This window comes from Canis aureus, chromosome 32 (genome assembly GCF_053574225.1).
Source record: "Canis aureus isolate CA01 chromosome 32, VMU_Caureus_v.1.0, whole genome shotgun sequence".
Classification (NCBI taxonomy): Eukaryota; Metazoa; Chordata; class Mammalia; order Carnivora; family Canidae; genus Canis; species Canis aureus.
This window is the reverse complement of record NC_135642.1, coordinates 27295139-27322414: the sequence shown is the minus strand read 5'-3', so window position 1 is coordinate 27322414 and position 27276 is coordinate 27295139. Positions and strand designations below refer to the sequence as shown.

Genomic DNA, 27276 nt, shown 5'->3' with positions numbered 1-27276 from the left:
AAAAAACAAATCTTGCCATTTGCAATAACATGGATGGACCTTGAGGGCATTATGCTCAGTGAGGTAGGTCAGAGAAAGACACTACCATATGATCTCACTTATATGTGGAATCCAAAAAAAAAAGGAGCTCATGGACACAGAGAACAGATTGATGGATGGGGGGGTGGAAAGTGGGGGCTGACAAAATGGTTGAAAGGAGCCAAAAGGTACAAACATCCAGTTATTACATAAATAAGTCATGAGGATATAATATACAGCATGGTAACTAGAGTTAATACTATATCGCATATTTGAGGGTTGCTAAAAGACTAAATCTTAAAAGTTCTCACCACACACAAATCTTTGTAACTGGATGTTAACTAGACTTATTGTGGTGATCATCTCACAACACAAATATTGAATCATTATGTTGTGGGCATACTAGAAAGGCGAAGGGGGCCAGATAGATGTCTTTGAAAAGGCATCAAATACCAAAAGTAGGGCAGCCCGGGTGGCTCAGCGTTTTAGTGCTGCCTTCAGCCCAGGGCCTGATCCTGGAGACCGGGATCAAGTCCCACGTTGGGCTCCCAGCATGGAGCCTGCTTCTCTCTATCTCTCTCATGAATAAATAAATAAGAAATCTTTACAAAAAATACCAAGGGTAGGGGGCTCAAGTTAACCAAACGGTATTTGGACACTGCAAAACCGTTAGAAGAGAACTTGCATCCTAAGAAGGGAAGGCGTTTAAATGGCCCTGGAGACCAGGAATGGCAGAAACCTGCAGCCCAGGAACGAGCAAAGCAATGAGGAGGGTTTGCAGCAGGGCAGGACAGGGACGAAATTTCCAAAGAAGAAGCCACAGGATGTGGGAAGCCACAGGACTTGTGCGCAGGGAAGGATTGGTACAAACTGAGGTTCCCAGGCCCATGGCTTGGAGCACCAGAAATAAGGATGATTTTCTATGAGAGCTTTGGAAGGCTCAGTGGCTATGAGGTAATGATGGCAGAGGAAATATCCCGCAGGCAGCAGGGGGTTGGGGCAAAATGTGGAGGGCTAGATGGGAGCAACAACCAAGTGCAGGGTAGAGTAAGGGCCAGACTAGGTGCCAGGAGAGAAGAGTGTAGTGCCCTCGGTTAGGGCAGAGGGGACTGAAGGCAGCAGCCAAAGTAGGAGAGAGCCAGCCTCTCAGGCAGACCCAGGGAAGTCTTTGATGGGCTACCCATGGGTGAGTGTGGTTCATGGAGGAGAGCCTGCTGCTGAATGTCATTAATCTTATTTCTTCCCTAGATCCTTACACAAGGAGCTCTAGAAAGTATGTGCTCAGTAAATATTTGTTAAGTGTCTAAAAAGCATTAATCAGGGGCACCTGGGTGGCTCAGTCGGTTAGCGTCTGACTTTGGCTCATGCCATGATCCCAGTCCAGGGATCCAGCCGAGCCCCACATCAGGCTACGTGCTCAGTGGAGAGTCTGCTTTTCCTTCTTGCCCTGCTACTCGCCCCCCACCCTTCCTTCCCCACTCAGGCGCAAGCTCTCTCTCTCTCTTTCAAATAAATAATTTTTTAAAGATTTTATTTATTCGTTCATGAGAGACACAGAGAGAAGCAGAGACATAGGCAGAGGGAGAAGCAGGCTCCCTGCAGGAAGCCCAATGCAGATGGATGGGGGGGGGGGGGGGCGCCAACCACTGAGCCACTCAGGCATCCCTAAATAAAATATTTTTAAAAAATAAAAAGCTTTAATCAGCAATTGCCCCCCCACTTCAAGGCAAATATGTTGCCAATAACAAAAATAAGGGGAACCTTAGGGGGTGAGGAGAGATATGGGGTAGAGATTAGTTTATCAGAGAAATTGCTTCTGATGCACTGTTACCAGGTTGCACACACTCAAGCTCCTTCAGCCCCAACCAAAAGCAAACATTTCTCTCCACGCAAAGCTTCAGAAATTTTGAAAAGCATCCTTCCAAAAAAAAAAAAAAAGAAAAAAAAAAAAAAAAGAAAAGCATCCTTCCTTTTTTTGATTCCATGTAAATCTTTCTTCCTTGACTATTGCTACTGAGCCTATAGAAAGAGACTTTTTTGGTTTCAGAGTTTTGTTTTTGTTTTCATTTTGTCCTTTGCAGCCACTTGCCAGAAGTGAAATTTTCAGGAGGAAGAGTAAAGGAAAACCAGCTCTTTTTCCACCAAATTTTGTATACATGGAAAACATGAGGCAGAGATACTCAGAGAAACACTGCGATCTAAATAACGTAGAAGGGGCGATGCAGAGCGCAGGAGGGGGCGTGGTGGCGAGCTGCACCACGGAACACTTCCTGTGGCTCTCACTTGGAGGATGTAGTGAATGGAGGTAATAAAGGCAGAGCCAAAGGACATTTGCAGAAGGCGAGATCAGACAGGCAAGACAGGAAATAGGGGGAAGTGAATAAAGCAGAAAAGAGTAAAGTGGTTTATTTGGTTGCAGTGGAGAAGTTCTGCTTGAGAAGAAAGTGGGGTCGGAGAAGGTACCAGGAAAGAGGACTTCTGGCTGGAGCCTTTGGAAAAGCCTGCCTTACTTTGGGTTGCCCTGGAAGCGGAGCCTGAGACAGGACATGCATCAAGTGGTATTCCGGTGGGGATCCCTGGAAGCTGAGTGAGGGAGCGGGAAAAGTGAGACAGAGGAGAGGGAAGCTGCCATTAGGGTGTGTTGTGCACCATGTGCACCATGTGCACCATGTGCAGTGGTGCCTCTGGAGAAGCTAGGGGCTCAATGCTTCCCCCACCCACCCCCAGAACTGATGACCTGGATGGGGTTTAGGGGGCTGCTGGTGTATTTTCCCAGAGATCCAGCATGGACTGCCCCTGGTGGCTACACTCCCCACCCCAGCTCCCTGGGGCAAAAGTGCTCACTCTAGGGGGGCAGCTGTCAGCCCTAAATGACACTGAGCTTCCATCGAACTGTCCCAGCAGCTACAGCACTCACAATGTACACAAGGTCTCAGGACCTGCCTCCTACAGCTATGGCAGCCAGCCAGCAGCTTCTCTTGGCACTATCTGCCCCCCGCCTTTGTCACCCCTTAAAGGGAGTGATTCCCCTTGAACCCTAGAGGTCAGACTTCTAACAAGTTCCACCAGCCTGGCACCACAGTGACTTCTCTGCCATCCAGTGAGACCTAGCTGTGCCCGCCCCAGCAAGGCCTGGCTCTGAGCCAGAATGGAGGCTATTCCTTGGGTGCTCCATCTCATTTCTAGACCATCCACCCTTCCCATGAGGCTAAGAATCTCTTCCTCAAACTATTCACTTTTCAAAGTGTTCACTCATATAGGTGCTAGAGGAAGATACTTAATATATCAAACAATTAAGTTTCTGTTTGAAGTTCTAGAGTCCTGTGGGCTGACAAGCTTGCTAGGTCTTCCCTTGGCCTACAGGAAAAAAAAAAAAAAAAATCTAACCCCTTGGCAAGATGTGGAAAGCCCCACATACTCTGGCCCAGATTGCCAGAGAACTCAGCAAGGGGGCCATGCCCCTGCCCACCTCACCCCTACACACTGGGCCTGTTCTCAAGGCTCCTTTACTTAGAATGTCCTTCCCTCTGGCTCTTCATCTTTTTTTTTTTTTTTTTAAGATTTTATTTATTTATTCATGAAAGACACAGAGAGAGAGGCAGAGACACAGGCAGAGAGAGAAGCAGGCTCCATGCAGGGAGCCCGAAGTGGGACTCGATCCAGGGACTCCAGGATCATGCCCCGGGCCAAAGACAGGCACCCAACTGCTGAGCCACCCAGGCTTCCCTGGCTCTTCATCTTTAAAGGTTTAGCTTAAGTCTTTCCTCCTCTGTCTACCCATGTTGCCTTACATAGTTTTATCACAGCACCTATTTATTTATACCTTAGTCCTCCGACACATGGCAAGCTCCTTAACCCCAGGGAAAGTGCCAGATCCCTCGCTGAGTCTCCAGCCACTAGCCATAGCAGGTGTTCCAGTAAATGTTTGATGAATGAATAAATAAACACATGCTAGTCACTGCACACAGCCATGGCCATCAGGAAATGCCACTGAAAACAGGTTCTGAGTTCATCGTTCTGTAGCCAGACCAGGGAATAGCCCAGCCCATCTGATTCTAACAAAACTTGCCCCATGGCATTGGACTAGTAATTTAGTCCCAATGGCCTGGATCCCAGGGTATCTAAAGAGAGATGATATTCATGCACCCCACAGGGAAGAGGTGGAGTCTAATTACTATTTAAAGATCCTAAATAGTCTTTGGAAAAACAAATGTGTTTGTGTATAGTGTGGAGGAAGGTAATGAGGCTGAGTGTGCCATTAACACATTCTTATTCTGTGGGAGACAGGAAGATAAAGAAATACTTTATTTTTTTATTCATTTTAAAGCTAGGACAGGGGCAGCCCCCGTGGCTCAGCGGTTTGGCACCACCTTCAGCTTGGGGTGTGATCCTGGAGACCTGGGATCAAGTCCCACGTCGGGCTCCCTGCATGGAGCCTGCTTCTCCCTCTGCCTGTGTCTCTGCCTCTCTCTCGCTCTCTCTCTCTCATGAATAAATAAATAAAATCTTTTTAAAAAAATTTTAAAGCTAGGACATCCCTATCATATAGGTGAAAATGTTAAAAGAGGAGGAGAAAAAAAAAAAAAGACACCCGGTTGAGTTGATTCCATGCTGCCCTTCCAGGATTTGCTCTAAGGGAATCACAAATTTTTCCCACAGTGTTTCAATGTGCCCAATAATTAATAAATAAATAAATAATCAAAGGAGAAAAAATAGCAACATTAGAGAATCCAGCATAGTCAAAAATATTTTATGTACATTTGTGGCTCTATTGGTCCCAAGCAGGGCTGAACTTTCTAGAAGTTTGTCATGCCAGTCTGGAGGCTGAAGAACAAGAGCAGGAATGCCAGAGCTCAGGCAATTGGCCGAGGGAGGGATTATTAGAAACAGGACAAATTCACAATCCCTGTCTCTTCGGTCATTCCAACACCACTAATACTAATTTAATGAAGACGCATTTGTTAAATATTATCCCCAGAGTGTCCCTGGCTATGTTGAAACAACTCTAGGATATAAAAGTCTTGCCTTTCCACCACACTTTGGCCACAGTCAGGATAGCTCAAATTCCAAGATTAAAAACAAAACTTAAAAAAAAAAATGTTCTTTAAAATTTTCACTCTATGGGCCACATTTTCTCTGTAGCAAATTAATTAATTATTTGTGGGATGCCTGGGTGGTTCAGCAGTTGAGCATCTGCCTTCGGCTCAGGGCGTGGTCCCCGAGTCCCGGGATTGAGTCCCACATGGGTCTCTCCCTGCATGGAGCCTGCTTCTCCCTCTGCCTGTGTCTCTGCCTCTCTCTCTCTCTCTCTGTGTGTCTCCCATGAATAAATAAATAAATAAAATCTTTTTTTTTAAAGTATGTTAAGGGATCCCTGGGTGGCGCTGCGGTTTGGCGCCTGCCTTTGGCCCAGGGCACGATCCTGGAGACCCGGGATCGAATCCCACATCGGGCTCCCGGTGCATGGAGCCTGCTTCTCTCTCTGCCTGTGTGTCTGCCTCTCTCTCTCTCTGTCTGTGACTTAAATAAATAAATAATAAATAAAATATTAAAAAAAAAAAAAAAAAAACAAATTTAAAGTATGTTAATATTAAATAGTAAAACATATTCTTCCACTTATATGTTCAATTTTCCCTAATTTTTAAAAAGATTTTATTTATTTAACTGTGAGAGAGACAGAAATAGAGGAAATAGAGCACAAGCCTGGAGGAGAGGGAAAAGCAGGCTCCCTGCGAGGATCCCGATGCGGGACTTGATCCCAGGACCCTGGGATCACGACCTGAGCCAAAGGCAGACGCTCAACCACTGAGCCACCCAGGTGCCCCTCTTTTCTAATTTTAAAAGAAATGAAGTATCTTTGTGGATTTCTGAATGCATTGGGGCCTGGGCACTGTGGACGCTGTGTCTAATGAATGAGCTGGCCCTGTTTAAATACGGAGGGTTTCCACCCTAAACTGACTATATGGGGAACTGTAAAAATTAGCTTTGTTTGGAGCTCCACCCCAGGGCAATTAAATCATAGTCTCTGGGGGTGGCCCAAGGCACCCTATTTTTGGCATTTTAAAAAAGCTCTAATAATAATTTCCTTGTAAGGATCTTAAGTTTCTCAATAGCAAATTCTCTTACTGTTTTTTTCTTAAAAAAAAAAAAAAAATTGTTAAGAGACTATCCTTCCAGGCTAGAGAGGGGCTGTAGATCAATTTCCCCAGTAGAGATACTGACTATATTTTATTTCTATCAGACAAAATCTACTTCTCTACATCACAGTAGGACAATTCTTTTTGAAATATTAATGAAAAAATCCTTTCCTTTCTGCTCTCTGTCGCTGTCCGTCTCCTTTCCAAACCCCTGTTGTTTGGCTGTTGCCCCGAGGGTGAGACTTGCCAGGTGGGAGGCAGACAAGAAAGGAATTCAGATTGGTAGTTTTCAAAGGCCTTTGAACTTGGATGTCTCTAGGCCTAGACTAAAAGTTTGGGAAAAGTGACCCATAGCTGTGGGATTTGCTCTGGAGGAATGGAAAATATTACTCTAGATTAGTAGAGAAGAGATGACCTGAGGGTGGGATATAGGGGTGGATGTGAAGAAACCATTCAAATAGGAATGAGACAAAAATAGATGTAAGGGTCACTGCAAAGGAATTGAAGAGTACTGTGGGAGCCACGATGCTGGCCCCAGACTACGCCAGCTGTGGCTCCCTAGGTGAGGCTTCCCTTCCTCCACAGTCAACCCTTTGCCTGGTGACCACCCAGGGGAGGGATGCCCACTCAGGCCAGAGATTTTGCATACTCTCCTTCTCCTGATCCTGGATGCTCCGTTCCTACCTTATAATATTCTAGAACATTCTTAAGCTCCAAGAAGGAGGATAGAGTTCTGGATACCATGCTCTAATCAGATGTCCTGGCATCTCTTCATAGGATTACACAATTTTTAAAAAATATAGAAGAAGTGAAAGCTAACTACCACAAACATAGTTCAATTCATGTTTCACTGCCTTAAAACTTATACTTAATACCAGAAAAAGGGGCAGCCCCGGTGGCCCAGTGCTGCCTTTGGCCCGGGGTGTGATCCTGGGGACCCAGGATCAAGTCCCACGTCGGGCTCCCTGCATGGAGCCTGGTTCTCCCTCTACCTGTGTCTCTGCCTCTTTTTCTCTCTGTGTCTGTCATGAATAAATAAATAAAATCTTTGAAAAAATTAAAAAGTTGGGATCCTCGGGTGGCTCAGTGGTTTGGCACCTGCCTTCGGCCCAGGGCATGATCCTGGAGTCCCAGGATAGAGTCCCACATCGGGTTCCCTGCATAGAGCCTGCTTCTCCCTCTGCCTGTGTGTCTGCCTCTCCATCTCTGTATCTCTCATGAATGAATAAAATCTTTATAAAAAATAAAAATAAAAATAATTTAAAAATTAAAAAATTAAAGAAAAGCTCTCATACTCCAATATGTATCATTAAAAAAAAAAAAAAAAAAAACAGAAAAAGATCTATCCAGTCAGTGGTAAAATTCAGACATCTCAGAATCAAAACTTCCTTAATGGATATAACAAAGGTTGAAAACAGTTTAGGAAGGAAAATGACCTACATTTGATATTATGTAGACAGTTAAGAAGTATGATACTAAGGGACATAAAAAACAACAACAACAATATAATGTAACAAACTGAGTTTGGCCAGAACACTCTCTGATAAGAATGCCCTTAGGATCGCACACACCATCTATCTTAATTATATACCTGTCCAAAAGATAGAACACAACAGGAAGAATGAAGTTTTAACGAGCTTGGAGGGCTATAAAATGGTTGCCTTGTTATAAACTCTGGTTGTTATATACCAGCAGGGACAAAGTATTTGTTTTTTATTTTAAATTTTGTTTTCATAAAGCAAGGAATTTGCAAGGTTTTGCAAGGAATGATAAAATGGGAAGAGATTTTTCAAAGGGGGATACGTTACTGCTTCTGAAATGCAGCAGCTGACAGTGTCCATGTCACTCAGTCTATATTTCTTTCTTTAGTTGTTCTGTTGAATGCAAGGCACTTAATAAAATTGATAGTTTTCAAAACATTGTGTTTTGGTGAAATTTTTCTGGAGATGGATGGTGATGGTTGCATAGCAGTGTGATGTATTTAATGTCACTGAACTGCACACTTAAAATGCTGTACATGGGGTTTTTATGATTGTAGATTTCATAACAATTTTGGTAATAATAATGATAATGGGCTCCCGAGTCCAGATTGTAGGGGGGAAAAATACAAAAACATCGTGTTTGTGGTTTTGATAGTGTGCAATGTGTGTATACCTATACATGACAAAAGGAAGAGAGGAGATAATTTGCATTTATTTTATTTATTTATTTATTTATTTATTTATTTTTTGCATTTATTTTAAAAAGAGTTTTCTGGTTACTTGTGTCTGGCTGATGAAAATATAAAATATGAGCAATGGTACATGTGTAGGATGTTGTAGACCAGTAAAAGCACCTAGTAAATGGAGGAAATTTGAGTCTGGGTCTTACTTTATAAAATACTATAATTACAAGCTAATTAGCTCATGATAAGAAAAAAAATCACAAAATCACTTTTAACATTTAGTGTCTTATTGAAGCTCATCTAGCCATGCTTTCTTCGTGTCTTATACTTGCTCCCTACCATGCAAAGCACCCAGAGGCTGAGAAAAATCCACACAAACAACAAACTTCTCTTATGAAATCTCCAGAGGATACCAGCATACCTTGTAAATGTTTCTTATTCAAATGAACTATATTGGAGGGAGAGCAACAAAGCAGTATTAAGATGCATGTAGTAATAATTCTTTATAGAGACTTAAATACTGTAACACAATCTGGGAAAATGGGATTGATGGGTGCCTGGGTGGCTCAGTTGGTTAAGTGTCTGCCTTTGGCTCAAGTCATGATCCCAGAGTCCTGGGATCGAGCCCTGCATCAGGCTCCTTGCTCAGGAGGGAGCCTGGTTCTCCTTCTCCCTCTGTCCACCCCCCATCACCATTGAAACGCTCTCTCTCAAATAAAATCTTTTTTAAAAAATGGGATTGATAATGACAACAGGCATCATTTCTTAGAAAGATATCCATTACCTAATATTCCTATTGTTCTCCAACAGCTCCACCGGCAATAGAAATGCCCACTCAATATCCTTTGCCTGATCCTGACATCCATTTCAATAAGTGAGGACCTGGGAAGGGGAGAGAGAGGAGTTTTCACATGCCAGGCTAGGAGGGGTTTTAAATGCATTGTCTCATTCAGCCCTCACAATAGCCCAGGCACTATTGTTATGTCCATTGTGCAAGGAGGAAACTGGTACACAGAGGCTGTATAATTTGCTCAAGATTACACAACTAGCATGTAGTAGACCTAGGATTCAAACCCAGATCTGTCTGACTCCAAAGACTGTGTGCTTAATCATTGTGATATATCACATCTATAGAGTCAGCTCTTTCACACATAATGTTTATCTTAGAATGTATATTTTTTCATCATAGAAATAACTCAGACTTTCCAAGTCAAGATGACACAAACTGAAACCACACTCTTCAACTACAAATACAGAAATAAATGAAAAATAAAGGTTCCCAAAAACAATGAAAATCTTTAACTATCAGGACTGCCACCGGGAGCTCACAGAGTGCTAAGGTCAGGTGTGAGCTGGGGGCACAGTCTCCTTCGCCTGCTTGAGAATGGGAGCAATATTCACTTCACTCAGAGTTCTAGCAGACTAACCGGTATGCCTTGGGTATGAAGCCAAATCTGGAAATCATGGTTTCTGCTCAAGAATTGGGACTACGATAGCTTGCTTATTAGATTTTTTAAAAAATATTTTATTTATTTATTCATGAGAGACAGAGAGAGGCAGAGACATAGGCAGAAGGAGAAGCAGGCTCCATGCAAGGAGCCCGATGTGGGACTCAGTCCTAGAACCCCGCCTTGAGCCAAAAGTAGATGCTCAACGACTGAGCCACTCAAGCATCCCGCTTACTAGATTTATTTATTTTAATTTTTTTAAAATTTATGATAGTCACACAGAAAGATAGAGAGGCAGAGACACAGGCAGAGGGAGAAGCAGGCTCCATGCACTGGGAGCCCAACGTGGGATTCGATCCCAGGTTTCCAGGATCGCGCCCTGGGCCAAAGGCAGGCGCCAAACCACTACGCCACCCAGGGATCCCCCGCTTATTAGATTTAGAACCAAAAATATGCATACGTCTTGCCCACAGCAGGAGAATGACACAGAGGTACTGGACTAGCTAAAAACTGACTCATACCTACTATCCAGAATTTAATCTCTGCTCAGAGAAGAAATATCAGACCACTACCCTGAAATCAACTTTTAAGAATATGTAACCCGGAGGGATGGCTGGGTGGCTCAGCTGTTGAGCATCTGTCTTCAGCTCAGGGCATGATCCCAGAGTCCTGGGATTGACTCCCAAACCAGGCTCCCCATGGGGAGCCTGCTTCTCCCTCTGCCTGTGTCTCTGCTTCTCTCTCAGTGTCTCTCATAATCAAATAAATAAAATCTTTAAAAAGAAAAAAAGTGCAACCAGGAAACCACCCAACAGTGAAGAAGAAAACTCACTTGAAAGAAGGGCCCTCAGAGAAAATGGCAAAACACATGAGTCAGTTAAGTGCTATAAACAGTGGACCAAGTTCAACAAATGAGCTAATTCATGATGGCAGAAATGATAGATAACACTATTAGAGAACATATATAGTAAGTATATATATTCTTAATATCCTCAGAGAGAAAAGAAGGGATGGTACTCATAAATCAAGAAGAGGAAGCTGTGAAACAAAAACAGGCAGATATTGAAAAGAACTAATGAAAAATACTGAAAAACAAAAATAAGCATTTAACTAAAAATTTAAATGGAGTGATAATCATTGGTTTGGACACAGTCAAAAAACTACAGTAAATGAATCATAAAATGCAACTGAGGCAATTACCCAGGACACAGCCTAAAGAGGTAGAGATAGAAAATATGGGATGGAGAAAAAAAAAAAAGATGAGATCTCCAATTCCAGATAATTCCAGAAATGAGGGCACCTGGATGGCTCAGTCAGTTAACCATCTGACTCTTGGTTTCAGCTCAGGTCATAATCTCAGGGTCATGAGATTGAGCCTCATGTTGGGCTCCATGCTCAGCATGGAACCTGCTTGAGATTCTCTCTCCCTCTGCCCTTCCCTCAGCTTGTGCTCTCTCTCTCTCTCTCAAATAAATAAATAAATCTTTATTTAAAAAAAGGAGTTCCAGAAATGAAGAAAAAGGAAAATAAGGGATATGCAAGAATGAAATGCCTAAGAATATCCTCAAATTGAAGAAAGACATGGCTCCTCAGGTTAAAAGGTCCCATTAATTGAGAACATTAAGGACAAAGAGAATATATTAAAAAGTACTAAAAAGAAAAGACTAAAAAAAAAAAAGGCTATTTGGGTTAACAATACACTTTTTTGCAGCAATAATACATACCAAAAAATAGTAAAATAATAATCATGACTGGGCTAAGGGAAAATCATAGCAACTTTCATAAATGAGAATTCTATACTCAGGCTTATTATTCAAAAGAGGCAGTGAGGGACGCCTGGGTGGCTCAGTGGTTGAGCATCTGCCTTTGGCTCAGGGCTTCATCCCAGAGTTCTGAGTTCAAGTCCTGCATCAGGCTCCCCACAGGAAGCCTGCTTCTCCATCTGCCTGTGTCTCTGCCTCTCCCTCTGTATTTCACATCAATCAATAAATAAAATCGTAAAAAAAAAAAAAAAAAAAAAGCAGAGGTGAAGGGACGTGTGGGTGGCTCAGTTGGTTAAGCATCTGGCTCTTGATTTCGGCTTAGGTCATGACGTCAGGGTCATGGGATCAAGCTCTGTGTCGGGCTCCACACTGAGCGTGGAGCCTGCTTAGGATTCTCTTTCCCTCTGCCCCTGTGCCTTCTTGTTCTTGTGCTCTCCCTCCTCCCTCTCTAAAAAAAAAAAGCAAAGATGAAATAACATTTTCGGATCCACAAAGACTAACTGATTTTACTTCATACAGATCCCTGCTAAAAGAAATACGTACATTTAATGAAGAAATGGAATGACAGGTGAAACAATAAACAAAGAAATACTGAGCAAAGCAACAGTAAATACATGTTGGAAATCTACATAAATATTGACTATTCCAATGATAAGAGCAATTTTTAAAAAATATTTTATTTATTTATTCATGAGAGACAGAGAGAGAGAGAGAGAGAGGCAGAGACACAGGCACAGGGAGAAGCAGGCTCCACGCAGGGAGCCCGACTTGGGACTCAATCCCAGGTCTCCAGGATCATACCCTGGGCTGAAGGTGGCGCTAAACCGCTGAGCACCTGGGCTGCCCAAGAGCAGTTTTTTTTAAAGATTTGATTTATTTGAGATATAGAGAGAGCACGACCAGGGTGGGGGTAGGGGCAGAGAGAGAGGGAGAAGCAGACACCCTGCTGAGCAGGGAGCCTGATGGAGAGCTCAATCCCAGGACCAGACCAGGATCCATGATCCAGGTTCATGACCAGAGCCAAAGGCAGCTATTTAACTGACTGAGCTACCCAGGCACCCTGATAAGAGCAATTTGTAAAATTAGGGTCCAGAAAAAAGAAGCAGGGAGTTTACTTCCTGATTCATTCTATGAGGCCAACGTACTCTAATACCAAAACAAGATAAAGATATTACAAAAAAGGGAAATGATAGGCCAATAACTCTCATGAATATGTAAAATCCTCAACAAAGCATTAGCAAATTATTCAGCATTGTATTAAAAGAATTATAGGGGGATCCCTGGGTGGCTCAGTGGTTTGGTGCCTGCCTTTGGCCCAGAGAGTGATCCTGGGGTCCCGGCATCAAGTCCCGCATTGAGTTCCCTGCATGGAGCCTGCTTCTCCCTCTGCCTGTGTCTGTGCCTCTCTCTGTGTCTCTCATGAATAAATAAAATCTTTTTTAAAAAAGAATTATATATCAGAACTAAATGGGAATTATTTCAGGTATGCAAGACTAATTCAACATTCCAACATCAGTCTAATCTACCACATAAACAAGCTAAGGAAGAAAATCATATAATCATGCCAATTGTCTAGAAAAAAGCATTTGATGAAATTCAACATCCATTCATGATTAAAAACTCTCAGCAAACTAGAAATAGAAATTGCCTGAACTTGATGAAGAACAGATACAAAAAGCCTACAGCTAACATCATCATACTCAATGGTGAGAAACTGGATGCTTTCTCCTAAACATCAAGAACAAGACAAGGATGTCACCTCTTATCACTCTTAGTCAAATTGTACTAGAAGTTCTGGCCAGAGCAATTGGAGAAGAAATTGAAATAAAACAAATAGAGACTGGGAAGAAAGAAAAAAAAATTACCTTTGTTTGCAGATTGCATTTGTGTATATAGATCATCCCAAAGAACTGACAACAAACTCCTGAAAATAAGCAATTAGAGCAAGGTCACTGGATACAAGGCTAATATACCAAAGTTCACTGCTTTCTTATAAAGCAGCAACGAACAATTGGAATTTGAAATTAAAAGCATAGTACCATTTATATTGGCAACCCCATCCCCAAAACCGAATGCTTACATATAAATCTAATGAAATATCTTTAGTATCCATATGCAGCAAAACTCAAAACCAATGAAAGAAATCAAAAAGATCTAAATAAATGAGAGATACTTTGTGTTTACAGATTGGAAGATTCAATCATGTTAAATTGTCGATTCTTCCCAAATTAGTCTAGAGATTCAATGTAATTCCAATCAAAAGCCCAACAAACTATTTTGTGTATATGGATAAACCAATTCTCAAGTTAATATGGAGGGACACCTGAGTGGCTCTGTGGTTGAGCATCTGCCTTTGACTCAGGGTGTGATTCCGGTTCCTGGGATCAAGTCCCGTATCAGGCTCCCCCCCAGGGAGCCTGCTTCTCCCTCTGTCTATGTCTCTGCCTCTCTCTCTCTCTCTCTTTCATGAATAAATAAATAAATAATCTTTTTAAAGAGGGAAAAGCCTCCCACATGATATGGCAATCCCACTTCTAGATATGTATCCAAAGAAAACAAAATCAGGATCTTGACAAAATATGTGTACTCCCATATTTACTGCAATATTACTTATGATAACCAAGATCTGGAAACAACCTAAGTGGCCATTGATAGATGAAAAGATAAAGAAGAGGGGATCCCTGAGTGGCGCAGCAGTTTAGCTCCTGCCTTTGGCCCAGGGCGCGATCCTGGAGACCCGGGATCGAATCCCACGTTGGGCTCCCGGTGCATGGAGCCTGCTTCTCCCTCTGCCTGTGTCTCTGCCTCTCTCTCTCTCTCTCTCTCTCTCTGTGACTATCATGAATAAAATAAAATAAAATCTTTAAAAAAAAAAGAAGAAAAGATAAAGAAGATGTGAGATGCGTATGCACGCACACACGCACAGGAATATCATCAGCTATGAGAAAGAAGGAAATCTTGCCACTTGTGAAACTATGGATGGAATTTGGGGACATTATGCTAAGTGAAATAAGTCAGAAAAGTATTGTATGATGGAATACATACTATGGAATACATAGTATTCCATAGTAATACATCCATTAACTATGGAATCTAAAAAACCCAGGCTAATAGAAACAGAGTAGAATGGTGGGGCTAGGGGCTGGAGAATGGGGGAAATGGGGAGCTATTGGTTAAAGGGTACAAATTTCCAGTTAGAAGATGGGTAAGTTCTGGGGATCTAATGCAGAGCATTGTGATTATAGATAACAATATTGGACTATATACTTGAAAGTTGCTCAGAGTAAATCTTAAATATCTCACTACAAAAAAACAAAAAGTAATTATGTGACAGAGTGGAGATGTTAACTAACCCTATTGTGTTGCTCATTTTGTAACATATATTAGACCATCATGTTGTAACACCTTAAACTTACACAATGTTTTATGTCAATTATATCACAATAAGCCTGGGGGACACAAAAGGATTATCGTAATCCTTCACTCAAATCTCCTACAAGTTAGGGACACCAGGGTGGCTCAGTCGGTTAAGTGTCTGCCTTCAGCTCAGGTCATGATCTTAGGGTCCTGGGATCAGGCCCCACATCAGACTCCATGCTCAGCAGGGAGTCTGCTTTTCTCTCTCCCTCTGCCCCTACCCCCCCCCAGCATATTCTCTCATAAATAAATAAATAAATAAATAAATAAATAAATAAATAAATAAATAAAATGTTTAAAAAAATAAAACAATCTGGAAAAAAATCAGGAAATTAACATAGATACAATACTACTGTATAATCTACAGACCTTATTAAATGCTCACCAATTGTCTAATTATCCAACGTCCTTTTTCTTCTCTAGGATCCTTCAGGATGCCCCACCATATTGAGTAGTTGTGTTTCCTTAGCCTCTCCTGCTCTACGATGGTTCCTCGGTCTTCCTTCCTTATCTTTGTACATTCATACTGATGTCTCAGATTCCAACACAACACAAGTTTCATCCTAGCCTCTCCCTTCTTTGTAATTTCCTTCTCTGACAGTGAGAAAATTGGCTCTCAACATCTACAATATATTTCCTTATTTGTTCAGCCCTAGTCTCCACATAGAGTAGTTTCAGAATTGCTAACTTATATTCCTGTGAGAAATTTACTAGGAGTACAGTATTGATATATCATCTCTTTGACTTTAACCTTGAAGTATCTAGTCAAAATTCTATTTTCTCAAGTTTTTTGGGTTCATTCTTTTCTACCCTCACCTTTCAGTGTGGTTATATTATTCATCCGTATTGGGTTCATTTGTAACAATCTGTGTTCTATTTGGGGAACACACATCCTTCCTAATTCTTTTAAAAAAAAAATCATATGCAGTAAAATACACCCTCTGTGCTTTGTGGTCCTATGGGACTTGACAAATGTACGGAGCCGTATCTATCACCACAGTCATGAAACAAACAGTTGCATCCCACTCCCAAATTCCCTTATGCTGCCCCTTTGAAATAACCCCTCACCTCACCCCGTTTCTGGCAACTACTGATCTGTTTTCCATCTCTATAGTTTTGCCTTTTCAAGAATGTCACATAAGTGGATTCATGTAATAGCTTGGGGATAGCTAGCTTTGGGGATCTGGCTTCTTTCACTTAGCAAAATATGTTCATTTTCCTCCATGGGTCATGATCCACTGTCACAGTTATTTATTTTGTTGCTCAAATTCCCCAGATTTGGCTATTGAGAGCCCTTTCAAGTTGGCTCTTGTGATCTTTTGACATGTCCCCATCGTGTTTCAAGGACTTCCTTACTTCCTGGCACCACCAGCTGCTCCAAGCTTATTTTGCATTTTCCCTTTTTCAAGGGAAGTCCCAGCCCATTTTCTCAAGAAGCCCTTGTACCTGGAGAATCCAACTCTTGTGGGCCAGACATCCTGTCCTCCCAGAAGAGGACTTGGGGAGAAACTGACTCATCCCCTGCAGTGCCCGAAAAAGAGGAGAAAGGATTTTTTCTCATCAGAACACCCTGAGGTGGCAAAATAGAAGAGCTTAGTAAAGATGTGGGTTTTCTATGCCAATCAGGCTGTTGGAGGGCTCATACCAATGTTGACATCATGCATCTACAAGAGCTTCCGTGATTCTTGGCAGGAATACCAAAACAGCATTGTGTGTGGAAGTCTGTCCAAGGTTTTCAAATACGATGCTCAGCTAGGATGTCCCCCTTCATCATGGGATGCAGTCTGGCTGCCTTTATGCCAGTGTCCTTCTGCTCCCAGCCACTGGCAGTCAGTGGCATCAGAGTAGTTATACAACTTTCTCATCAATGTACCTCAGTTAAGGAACCCGTTGACATCTACATAAAAACTATGTTTAAAACTTGTTTTAAAAATATGTGATTCTCTTAAAACTCCTTGCTAAAGCAGTTTGTATCAGGGGCAGGCTGCAATAGTTCCCTAGGGTTGCTATGGGAACTGGTGTCCGTGAATTTCAAGTGCCACCTAGTTAGCAGCTGGCTGTTAGCAGCTCTTTTGGAAGGAGGGATGTTTCACTCTTCTTTGAAAGTGGAACATTTCATCTTTCAGGTTGTGAACAATTAGCAACGGGGACGGGGGTTCACTCAGGAAAGAGATGTGCTGTGTAACTGGACTCCTTATCAACTGTGACAGCCCAGAGAGGGTGAGGGAAGTCAGACCCGCTCTCAGAAGGGGACACACCAGCTGAGGCTAACGTCACGGCTTGGTGCAGGGAAGCCACATGTAGCCTACAGGGTGAATCAATGTTGCATTGGCGAGGGGAAGCTATAGGTGGCAGGAACCACCTGGGGGCCACAGTGCCTGCTGGGGCCCCTCTCTGCCCAGGGGCTAGCACCGAAGACCAGATTCCTGACTCTTCCCTGAAATCCTGAGCTTTGATCCCAATGCCTGTGTCCAGGTGCTCTTGAGATGATTAACAGTCACGTTGGTAGAGTTGCCAACAGATGTTGTCTGAACTGATTCGACCATGTTCCCATTTTCTAGCTGTGATCCAGAAGTCCTTGTTCCCAAAAGCCTAATCCCATGTGGTCAGTGCTGCTCCAGAGGAGACTGAGGTGCCTGAGATCAACAGGCCTCTATCAAACCCAGTCCCGGGTTGCTCCCTCCAGCAATATGGGCCTCAGAGTCACTTCTGCAGGACCAGTCTCCCTTGCTGAGTGGTCAAGAGCATCCAGTTAGTTTAAGGGCAGCGTCAGTGGCTGGGCCAAGGATCTACTCCAAAGATTTGGTCCACAGGTCAAGTGGAGACCCAGGGAGGGGGCAGGTGAGGATTATACCTTACACGTGCACTAGGGCTGAAAAGTTGTGGGCAAAACATGAGGAGTCAGAGAGAAAGGGAGGAGATGTCAGAGAGGCAACTGTGTAAAGAGACCAGGGCTTGAGAAATCACTGAAGGTGTTGGGTTTGTCCCTTTGGGCTCATAGAAGAGGGGCAGTTGAGGGAGTCTGTGTCTCACCTGTGCTCTTCTGAAGGATTTTAGATGCTGAGCGGGCCAGAAGGCCCAGGACTGAGATCCCAGGACTTTCTTAAAGTGTCATTTGGTACTAAGATGGAATTCAGGGTCAGTTAGGACAAAGCACCTCCTAGTAAATCAAGGGCTCAGAGACTCTGTGGCTCTTCAGAGTCACTATTAAGTACATTTGATTTTGCAAATAACAAGGGGAAGAACAAAAGGAATTACTGTCATCTAAGGCAAGGGTTTTCAACCCTGACTATACATCAGAAACACCTGGAAAAGTAGAGTCATTTTTTTTTTATTTTATTTATTATTTATGATAGTCACAGAGAGAGAGAGAGAGAGAGAGAGAGAGAGAGAGGCAGAGACACAGGCAGAGGGAGAAGCAGGCTCCAAGCACCGGGAGCCCGATGTGGGATTCGATCCCGGGTCTCCAGGATCGCGCCCTGGGCCAAAAGCAGGCGCCAAACCGCTGCGCCACCCAGAGATCCCCCATTTTTTTAAACCAAATGATTTTAATCCAATGTTTCAATGGCTCCAGCTTTGGGTTCTAAACGCTCTCTGAGTAATTCACATGAGTGGCCAGAATAGAGAACTTCTGCTCTGAGACAAAATATCTCTCACCTTAAAAAAACATAGACCATGTGAGTATGACAGGTATTGCTGTCACATGGAGGTAGCATGCAATAATTTGGTTCAGTTCTTTACTAAAGGAAAAAAACATCCTCTCAGTTGAATCTGCACTTACGTATATATCATTACTCTGAAAACAAAGGTAAAAGGATTAGGAAGACAGATGGTGCCATGAATATCTTCTGATACTTGTGACATAGTTCTTATATTAGGTAAGAACACAGAGCTTTATTTTCTTCCCTTTGATTCAGTAATTGTTCCCTAAAACTGAATAGAGAAGCTGGACCCAGAAACCATACACTGCTCAGAGGAAATGCAAGATTCAAAATCAAAGCCCTACTGAAAAATATCATCATGGGCCAAGAAGATGTGTTAGCTTTGACCCTAAGCAAAATTGTGATGTAGGAGTCCCTGCCACATACCTCATCACTGAGAATGGGCAGGGTACTGTCCCTACTGTCCCAGAGTTTGGAGGATGAGGTGGGTCCAGGCAGCAAAGGCTATCTACTATAATTTCCAAATTGAACCTGTTTGCAGGGGACCCATGAAAAACAAGAGGGCCCCAGAGAGGGTGATGGGAACTGAACTGATGAAGACCTTAGGTGCTGACTAATTAATGACCTTGGCATTTGAGATTGATGGTATTAGAGTTTATGACCCATTGGAAGGGAGAGACACACCCATTGGTAGCTGTTGGGAGAGAAAAAGAAGTCAAGGGACATATTCACGGGTCAACTCAGAAGTCACTCAAACATTGGAGGGCATCAGGCCCGACATCCTTACTTAAGAGACATGGAAATTGAGTCACTGGAAGCTGAGGGGACTCACCCATGGTCACACAGCCAGATGAGGCCTAAAGACCAGACGTCAAGTCTTTCATCTTAGTCAGGCCTGTTCATTCTCAAAGCACTTCCTCAGCCCTAGGCATCTGATGTCACATAGGTGCAGGGGTATAGTGGTCACCCTGTCGCCATGGAGGCCACTGTCAACTCACACATTTGTATTGGTTTCCTATTGTGTCATAACAAACTATCACAAACTTGGTGGCTTAAAATAACACAAACTTATTATCTCCTAGTTCTGTGGCTCACAAGTTCGATGTGGGTTTCACTGGGTTAAAATCAGAGCGTTGGCAGGCTGTGGTCCTTTCTGGAAGTTCTAGGGGAGAATCTGTGTCCTTGCTTTTTTCAGCTTCTAGACGCCAACCACGTTCCTGACTCATGGTCTCGTAAACCAGCAGTGTCAGGCAGAGATCTCACGCTGCCTCCCTCTGCCCTCCTCTTCTGTCCCCCTCTTCCACTTTTAAGGACCTTAGTGATTACATGGAGCTCAACCTGATAACCCAGGATAATTTCCCTGTCTTCAGGTCAGCTGATTAGGAACCTTAGTTCTCCTTATCATGTAACAACACGTGCATAAGCTGTGGGGGCAGGGCATGGACATCTTTGGGGGACCATTTACTCTGCCTGCCCCACTTCCCGTGAGACTGTGTGACAACCTGGTTGGCAAGAGAAGGGCAAGGAATCAGAAAACTCAAGAGGGCTGACCGAGGTGTCAGAAGAAAAAAACTGTGCCTGGGCTGGAACCTTTGTGCATAAACAAGGGTCCGTGGAAGGAAGACTTGAAACATAAAGGATCTGTATTGCCTCCCTCACCTAATCACGCACAGGGTGTGTTTCCAGTAAGTGGAAATGTTATGCAGGGTCAGGGAGGCCAAGTTCTTTCTCAGGGCCAGAGGCGTAGTGTCTGGAATGAACTAGAAGTTTAAAAGCTAACCTGTTATGAAGTCAAGAGCAGAGAAGGACAAAGCTCCCAGCCCTGCCCCCCTGCAAACTGGCTGGCATGATTCTCAGCAAGCAACCATGAAGGTTTAGCTGCTCCGGAGAATCTCCCCATTTCAGATGGACAGTCATAGAAACTTCACCCGGAAAGGATAGATTCATTTTTTATTTTTTTAAAATTTATTCTGAAGATTTTATTTATTTACTTGAGAAAGTGACAGTGAGAGAGATCACAGAGGAAGAGGGAGAGGGAGAAGCAGACTGCTCGCTGAGGAGGGAGCCCCACACAGGGCTTGATCCTGGGACTCAGTCCCAGGACCCTGGAATCATGACTTGAGCCCAAAGCAGATGCCCAACTGACTAGCCACCCAGGGGCCGCTGAAAGGATAGATTTAAAATGGAAATAGTCTCCCAGCTGGTCTCCCTGTCTTCAGCTGTTCCCCCCCCCCCCACACACACACACACCTCTCTGTTCCCCAGAGATCCTTCCAAAAAGCAAACATGAGCACAGGAGTGCAGCTTACACCCTCCAGTGGCTTTGCACATCCTTCACAATAAAGGTCTACACTCTTCTGATGGGCAGACCAGTCACTTCACCACATGGGACCTGCCATTCTCTCAAGCAGCTCACATTCCTGAAAACACAACCATCTTTTCATCCTCAAGCCTCTGGAATAAACTGCCTTACTTCTCTTTCTGGAAAACTCTAACTCACCTCTCAAAACCAAATATCACTTCCTCAGGGATTCCCGCAGGAGCTGAGTGGCCGCCTCTCCCCCACTCTCATTGTTCACAGCCCCATTTTCTGCTGAGTTGAGCACTTCAAGGTCAAAGGGTTGTCATTTTCCTATATCTCCCCAGGACCTACTGAGCAAGGGACCAGGCACAGCTGGTGCTCCAGAAATGTCTGTCACATGAAGAAGGATTATAGAAAGTTGGCATGCTCTGCTTTCCCAGTTCCCTAGGAAGGAGGAATCTGGAAATCAAACCTGAATGAGTTTCACTAATGTGTGAAATTGGACTAAGTCTACAATTAAAAGAAAAAACTCACGTTGGTGTTTCTGATAGACTGATGGTATTCGTGGCCACAATTATCCACCCCTTGGCTTCATGACTTTGCAACTCCTCCATTAAGAGGGGGAATATTAAAAAAAAAAAAAAAAAAAAAAGAGGGGGAATATACTTTCTCTCCCCTTGAATCAGAGCTAGTCCTGTAACTAGCTTTGGCCAAAAGAATGTAGCAGGAGTAGTAATGTGCCATTTAGAGTCCAGGCCTCAGGAGGCTTTGAATGCTTCTGCTCTTGGCTTAGGACCCCTGCCTCCATCATGAAGACATGCCTGGACTAGCCTGCCGGAGGTAAAGAAAAACCATGGGATAGTCTGTGGAACAGAGCCTACTCATCCTACTGGAGGCCACACTAAATCCATGAGCCTAGGTGAGTTCAGCCAAGCCTGGCTCAAATCACCGGAACCACCCATCCAACTTATAGAAATATGAGCAGTAATAGATGGTTGTTGTTTTAAGCTGCTAAAATTGGGGACATTTTGTTACACAGCATTATTGTGTAATATATAACCAATACAGGACAGTTCATGGCTAAGAGGCAAATGAGAAATGAGTGTGTGGCTGTCAGAGTAGATAGGAGGGGGTCAAGGAAACCCATCTTCTTTATTATTTCAATTATTAAAGTTTCATTCTAGGGAAAATGAGTTCTTTTCCTCCTTTAATCTACACACACTAAGGCTGCTTTTCGTTTGCTTCTTCCTGGTGTTCACTTGGGGACCAGAAGCAGGAATGGGCTCCAACACAATATTTTCCTGAGTGGAAATAATTAGTTCAATGTTTCCTGAAATACGGAAGCCATCAGAGACCTATTTTTTGAACCTGTCTAATGGATCTGGTATTTACATTTTGGTTGCTGGTTTCAGGAAGAAGTTACAGGCCTGATGGAAAAGATCACTTGAGGAAAGCTGTGTTTGGAATATCGAAAATAAAAACAAAGATAAGAGCCAATCTGACCCTGCCGTTTTGGCAAGAGTGGAAGTGAGAAATCAGTCAAGGAACCAAAGGACTAGACTATGAAGGGTTATGGGGTGGGGATGGTCAACGAGAGGATGCTGAAGACCTGGAGGTATGATTGCCAGTTCAGCACATCACATCCTGAGTACATTTCTGTCTGTCTCAGATAGGTTTGGCCTTGTTCCTAACATTCCCCACTAACTCACGGCGCCTCGTTCAAGGCTAATTTGGCAATAGCTTCAAAGTACACTTCAGGATTTTCCTTAACAAAGATGAGAAAGGAGGACAGAGGGGTTGCTCCTGCCCCTGACATGTATTCATCACCCCAAGCCCACCTCCAATCTCACTGGCCTCCCTGGTCCCCTATCTGGAAGGTCTCCCCCCTCCTCTGAATCCCCCTAACAGCCCCCAAGGGCTACAGGCCCACATCTCACTGGCCTGAAGTGTAGCTCCAGTGTTGTCTAACTTGCCAAACATCTAAAATTGTCCTAGATACTTCAGGTGCAACTGCTCAGCATTTTAAACTGGGTAAATAAACTTTTAAGGGGGATCTTGGAAACCCCACACTGTATATGTTTCCTCCATGGGAAATGTGTTCCCTATTCTTTTTTTCTTTTTTTAAGATTTTATTTATTTATTCATGAGAGACACAGAGAGAGAGAGAGGCAGAGATACAGGCAGAGGGAGAAGCAGGCTCCATGCAAGGAGCCCAACGTGGGGACTCAATCCCAGGCCTCCAGGATCTCGCCCTAGGCTGTAGGCGGTGCTAAACCCCTGAGCCACCGGGGCTGCCCTGTGTTCCCCATTCTTAAACAGGCAGCCTACAGATGATCTTTACTCGGGGCACAAGCCATTTCCAAGGTGGGTCATCATTAGGCAAAGGAGAAGCACACCTCCTCCTTTTAATTTTCATTAAGGCCTTTTAATTTTCATTAAGCTATGCATCCAAAGATGTTTTGCATGATTTATCTGTTCCTCTCATTCAGCTCACTCCTTTGATCAGGACTTTGCCCAACCTCTGATCGAGAAATCCTCTCGTTTTCCTACACATAAGTGAGCTGTCAGCCACCAGTTCTCCACCCTCCTCACACGCCACCACAGCTCATCGCTTTCTGAAGTGCTTTGGTGGCTGGAGGGCCAGAGGTTAGAATCACTGCCTCATGACAGCGGTGGCCACACGTGATCACCCGCTCTTCCTACCTTGGTCCACAGAAGCCAAGTGTCTTCCTGTGGAAATGGTGGTGAGGCCAGGCCCAGATGGCCACAGCCACTGAGAACGCTCCCTCCTGGGAAGTGCCCACAGGACAGAAGAGGGGGGCGGGGGGGGGGCGTGGAGAGGCTCCAGGGAAGCCAGCCAGCAGCGTAGGGGCAGCAAGACTGTCAGGTCCTTGGGACACCTGGGTGGCTCAGTGTTTGAGCATCTGCCTTTGGCTCAGGGCATGATCCCAGGGTCCTGAGATTGAGTCCCACGTCAGGATCCCTGCATGGAGCCTGCTTCACCCTCTGCCTATGTCTGCCTCTCTCTGTGTCTCTCATGAATAAATAAATAAAATCTTAAAAAAAAAAAAAAAAAGAAAAAGACTGTCAGGTCCAATCCACAGCTGATGGGTGGCAGGCCTGACAGTCCACCTCAACAACTGCTCTGCCTGTGGCTCTTCTCTTTCAATTTTCCCTTTCTTATTTACTTTAAAAATAAACAAACATGGAATGATGGAACATTTCAAATACACAAAAGCAGGAACATAGTGACCCCCCCTCCCCATGTCTGTAACCCAGCTTCCAGAACTATCTGCTTCTGGCCAATCTCCTTTAATCTACCCTGCTACTCATTTCCCTCTCTCCTGATTATTTGGAAATAAATCCCAGGCATCATAGCTTGTTTTGTTTTCTATAAATACTTCAGTAATTCTAAAAGATAAGGACTCTTTTTTCCGGAAACACAACCCCAAACATGCTATTATCAAATCTGAAAAGATTCAATACAATCCCTATCAAAATTCTAATGACATTTTTCACAGAAATAGGAAAAAAAACAATCCTAAACTTTGTTTAGAACCACAAAAGACAGGGATCCCTGGGTGGCTCAGTGGTTTAGCGCCTGCCTTTGGCCCAGGATGTGATCCTGGAGTCCTGGGATCGAGTCCCAGGTCGGGCTCCCAGTATGGAGCCTGCTTCTCCCTCTGCCTCTCTATGTCTATCATGAATAAATAAGTAAGATCTCTTTTTTTTTTATTTTTATTTATTTATGATAGTCACAGAGAGAGAGAGAGGCAGAGACACAGGCAGAGGGAGAAGCAGGCTCCATGCACCGGGAGCCCGACGTGGGATTCGATCCCGGGTCTCCAGGATCGCGCCTTGGGCCAAAGGCAGGCACTAAACCGCTGTGCCACCCAGGGATCCTGTAAGATCTCTTTAAAAAAAAAAAAAAAAGAACCACAAAAGACTCCAAATAGCCAAAGCAATCCTGAAAAAGAAGAACAAAGCTGGAGGCATTGCACTTCCTGGTTTCAAACTACATTATAAAGCTGTAGTGAACAAAACAGTGTGGTACTGTCACAAAAACAGACCCAGGGATCAATGGGGACAGAATCAAGAGCTCAGAAATAAAATTCATATAATATGAATTCAACTAATTCATATTCATATAATAAAAATTCAACTAATTTTTGACAAGGGAACCACGAATCCTTCATGGGGGAAGCATAGTCTCCTCAATAAATGGTGTTAGGAAACTGGATAACCGCATGCAGAAGAATGAAGTTGAACCCTATCTTACACTACTCACAAAAAATACCTCAAAATAGATTAAAGCTTAAATGTAAGATCCCAAACAGGAAAAATCCTAAAAAAAAAAGGGGAGAACCACCTTGACATTGATCTTGGCAATGATTTTTTTTGGATATGACACAAAATCACAAGCAAGAAAGGCAAAAACCAATCAGTGGGACTACCTCAAACTACAAAGTTTGGGTTAAATATACACCCAAGAAAAACAGAAACATGTTTACACCAAAATTTGACATGAATATGTATGGTACCGTTATTCACAGAAGCCCCAAAAGTGGAAGCAGCTCAAATGTCCATCGACTGATGGATGGATAAACAAAATGTGGTCTGTCCATACAATGGTTTATTACTTGAGAATAAAAAAGAATAAAATATTGATATAAGCCACCACATGGACAAAGCTTTTAAACCTATAAAAGTTTTGGGGGCACCTGGGTGGCTCAGTTGGTTAAGCATCTGCCTTCAGCTTGGGTCATGGTCCCAGGGTCCTGGGATCGAGCCCCATGTCAACAGGTAGCCTGCTTCTCCCTCTCCCTCTGCCCTTTTCTCTGCTTGTGCTCTCATTCTCTCTCTGTCAAATAAATAAGGAAAATTTAAAAAATAATAAATAGGGATGTCTGGGTGGCTCTGTGGTTAAGTCTCTGCCTTTGGCTCAGGGCGTGATCCTGGGATCTGGAATCAAGTCCAGGGAGCCTGCTTCTCCCTCTGCCTGTGTCTCTGCCTCTCTCTGTGTCTCTCATGAATAAATAAAAAATAAAGTCTTTAAAAATAAATATAAATAAATAAATAAATAAATAAATAAATAAAAAGCTTATCCCAGAAAATCCAGAGAGCTAGAAAGTAAGATGAGTGGCTGCCCGGGCCTGGGGGCAGTGGGGGGGGGGGGGAATGAGGAGGGACTGCTGATGGGAATGGGGTTTCTTTTGTGAGTGATGAACACGTCCCAGAATTAGACAGAGATGATGGTTGCACAGAGCTCTGAACAGACTAAAAAGAAACCCCGCTGAGTTGTATGCTTTAAAATAGTGAATTTTATAGTATGGGAATTAGATCTCAGTTGAAAAAAAAAAACCAGGGCAGCCCAGGTGGCTCGGCGGTTAGCACTGCCTTCAGCCCAGGGCCTGATCCTGGAGACCCGGGATCGAGTCCCAGGTTGGGCTCCCTGCATGGAGCCTGCTTCTCCCTCTGCCTGTGTCTCTGCCTCTCTCTCTCTCTCTGTGTGTGTGTGTCTCTCATGAATAAATAAATAAAATCTTTAAAAAGAAAAAAAGAAAAAACCCAGCAGCCGTAAAGAATTGAGGATCTAGGTGCTGAGCAGCAGCAGTGGCTGATGAGGCAAAATGGAAAGACAACCAGATGTTCTGAGCCTCCTGCTGGAAGGACGCTCCACCGCCTATGGAGGAGCATTGCCAAAAAAAAAAAAAAAAAGTGAACAGGAATCCGATGGAGCCTGTAGCTCTAGCCCAGACTTACAGGCAACACAGACACAAAGAACCATGTGAAATGACACCACACGGTGTGGTTCAGACTGGGGGAAACGGTATTGGACAAAACAACTCAGTTATGTCAATAAACAAATTCAGAAGGGGAATTGCTGGTTCATCTAGCAACTCTGTGTTTAACCCTTTTGAGGAGCTGCCAGGCTGCTTTCCACAGAGGCCACCCCATCTTACCTTCCCACCAAAGCATAAGGGCCTCAGTTCTCCACCTCCCTGCCTGACACTTGCTATTGTCATCTTTGTGATGACAGCCCTCCTCCTGGGTGTGAGATGCCCATCACTCCCTACCCAGGCTCGGGCTGTGCTCACTCAACAGCAAAGCTCCAACACGCTCTACGTTCAAGGCAGGCAGGCTGGTACTTCGGGCTCGCCCAGCACTCCCGCCATGTCCCTGTGGGGCCTGCCACCACGTGAGACACAACCTCTGTCCTCAAGGTGCTCAAAGTCCAGCCAAGGAGATGTGAACAAGCTCTTTTGTTGGCAGCACCAGAGCCCCTTCATTCAGCCCGGGGGAAGAAGGTTTGCTGTGAGACCTCCCAGCAGCAACAGGAACCAGGATGCTGTCAGGAACCAGGC

The 27276-nt window shown here is 43.8% G+C and overlaps 1 protein-coding gene across 2 annotated transcripts in view; it reads right to left on the bottom strand.

The window, feature by feature from the left end:
- The window catches only part of CGNL1 (cingulin like 1), a 186321-nt gene extending 166765 nt beyond the window's left edge, over window positions 1–19556 (bottom strand). The window contains exons 1-2 of one of the 2 annotated variants that reach the window (XM_077881243.1): window positions 19442–19518; window positions 9104–9201 (exon numbers count right to left, since the gene is read on the bottom strand). The gene's annotated coding sequence lies outside the window, so the exon portion shown is untranslated. Of the gene's footprint in view, window positions 1–9103; window positions 9202–19441 lie in introns of both variants that reach the window. The other variant, XM_077881241.1, reaches the window with a different exon arrangement.
- Window positions 19557–27276: the final 7720 nt, after the last annotated feature.